Source organism: Sinocyclocheilus rhinocerous, unplaced genomic scaffold (genome assembly GCF_001515625.1).
Source record: "Sinocyclocheilus rhinocerous isolate Xijiao unplaced genomic scaffold, SAMN03320098_v1.1 scaffold241, whole genome shotgun sequence".
Lineage (NCBI taxonomy): Eukaryota > Metazoa > Chordata > Actinopteri > Cypriniformes > Cyprinidae > Sinocyclocheilus > Sinocyclocheilus rhinocerous.
In genome coordinates this window covers 1183529-1186047 of record NW_015659312.1, presented here as the reverse complement: position 1 = coordinate 1186047, position 2519 = coordinate 1183529, and the positions used below count along the sequence as shown (strand labels likewise).

The 2519-nt window shown below is 37.6% G+C and overlaps 1 protein-coding gene across 1 annotated transcript in view; it reads right to left on the bottom strand.

Moving 5' to 3' along the window:
• LOC107723500 (double-stranded RNA-specific adenosine deaminase-like) overlaps positions 1 to 2491 on the bottom strand; it is a 7611-nt gene extending 5120 nt beyond the window's left edge. The window contains exon 1 of the mRNA XM_016532160.1: positions 2403 to 2491. The gene's annotated coding sequence lies outside the window, so the exon portion shown is untranslated. The remainder of the gene's footprint in view (positions 1 to 2402) is intronic.
• Positions 2492 to 2519: the final 28 nt, after the last annotated feature.

The following is a 2519-nucleotide window of genomic DNA, read 5'->3' as shown; positions in this document are numbered from 1 at the left end:
TATATATATATATATATATATATATATTAGTTAGCTTAGTTAATTTTATACATGCATTATATATCTATGTATGTGTGTGTATAAAATTAACATTATATGCATTATAAAATAAATGTAAAAAATTTCCGTTTGTTTGTTTACAAGTACGTTGTATACAGTGGGTACGGAAAGTATTCAGACCCCCTTAAATTTTTCACTTTTTGTTATATTGCAGCCATTTGCTAAAATCATTTAAGTTAATTTTTTTTCCTCATTAATGTACACATAGCACCCCATATTGACAGAAAAACACAGATTTGTTGACATTTTTGCAGATTTATTCAAAAAGAAAAACTGAAATATCACATGGTCTTAAGTATTCAGACCCTTTGCTGTGACACTCATATATTTAACTCAGGTGCTGTCCATTTGTTCTGATCATCCTTGAGATGGTTCTACACCTTCATTTGAGTCCAGCTGTGTTTGATTATACTGATTGGACTTGATTAGGAAAGCCACACACCTGTCTATATAAGACCTTACAGCTCACAGTGCATGTCAGAGCAAATGAGAATCATGAGGTCAAAGGAATTGCCTGAAGAGCTCAGAGACAGAATTGTGGCAAGGCACAGATCTGGCCAAGGTTACAAAAAACTTTCTGCTGCACTTAAGGTTCCTAAGAGCACGGTGGCCTCCATAATCCTTAAATGGAAGACGTTTGGGATGACCAGAACCCTTCCTAGAGCTGGCCGTCCGGCCAAACTGAGCTATCGGGGGAGAAGAGCCTTGGTGAGAGAGGTAAAGAAGAACCCAAAGATCACTGTGGCTGAGCTCCAGAGATGCAGTCGGGAGATGGGAGAAAGTTGTAGAAAGTCAACCATCACTGCAGCCCTCCACCAGTCGGGGCTTTATGGCAGAGTGGCCCGACGGAAGCCTCTCCTCAGTGGAAGACACATGAAAGCCCGCATGGAGTTTGCTAAAAAAACACCTGAAGGACTCCAAGATGGTGAGAAATAAGATTCTCTGGTCTGATGAGACCAAGATAGAACTTTTTGGCCTTAATTCTAAGCGGTATGTGTGGAGAAAACCAGGCACCTGTCCAATACAGTCCCAACAGTGAAGCATGGTGGTGGCAGCATCATGCTGTGGGGGTGTTTTTCAGCTGCAGGGACAGGACGACTGGTTGCAATCGAGGGAAAGATGAATGCGGCCAAGTACAGGGATATCCTGGGCGAAAACCTTCTCCAGAGTGCTCAGGACCTCAGACTGGAACTAAGGTTTACCTTCCAACAAGACAATGACCCTAAGCACACAGCTAAAATAACGAAGGAGTGGCTTCACAACAACTCTGTTACTGTTCTTGAATGGCCCAGCCAGATCCCTGACTTAAACCCAATTGAGCATCTCTGGAGAGACCTAAAAATGGCTGTCCACCAACGTTTACCATCCCACCTGACAGAACTGGAGAGGATCTGCACGGAGGAATGGCAGAGGATCCCCAAAGCCAGGTGTGAAGAACTTGTTGCATCTTTCCCAAAAAGACTCATGGCTGTATTAGATCAAATGGGTGCTTCTACTAAATACTGAGCATTTTTCAGTTTTTCTTTTTTAATAAATTTGCAAAAATGTCAACAATTCTGTGTTTTTCTGTCAATATGGGGTGCTGTGTGTACATTAATGAGGAAAAAAAATTAACTTAAATGATTTTAGCAAATGGCTGCAATATAACAAAGAGTGAAAAATTTAAGGGGGTCTGAATACTTTCCGTACCCACTGTAGATTTAAATTATTCTACTTTTAGGGCTGTTGATCAAAATCAATATAATTTTTGTAATAGTTAATAGATGGTGCTTTTTACACATCTCTCCCACAATTTTTCTTCTAGATTTTAACGGTGTTAATATAAGTTATTTCGATATTAATAATAATAATAATTAATTAATGCATTTTAATTATATTCACTATATATAGAATGAAAATATAATATGTTAAAAATAAACTATTTATATATAAATTATTAATATTTTAAATATACAATCTTTGTGCATATTTAAATGTATTTAATTGTATAGAGAGAGATAATATATTATTAATTGACATTAATGTGTTCATATTATTGCCATATCAGCACAAATGGCTATTTTAAAATAATATTAATACATTTAATATATATTTTCAAATGATTTATAACTCAAATGTACCATAGTCACTGAGAAAGACAGCAGGCATATGAGAAGACATTCTGACTGTCTCACAGTAACATCTGCAGAACACTAAATATAAAGTCAATATATTTATGAGCTACTGTGAAATAAGACTCCTTCATCTTGAAGAATGAGACGGAAAAAGCTGTAGAATGAGAGGAAAAATGAATTATGCAATTGCCAATGAGGGAGAGAGAAAGTTCTGCTGCAAGCTGATACCGGATAAAGCCTCTCCTGGAGATGATTTCTGCGTGGCAGTCATTAATGGTGTCCCCTCGAAGGCTAAGCTCCTCTCCCTTCACACAGCGGTTTCCTACAGGCGTAAGGCAACAACAA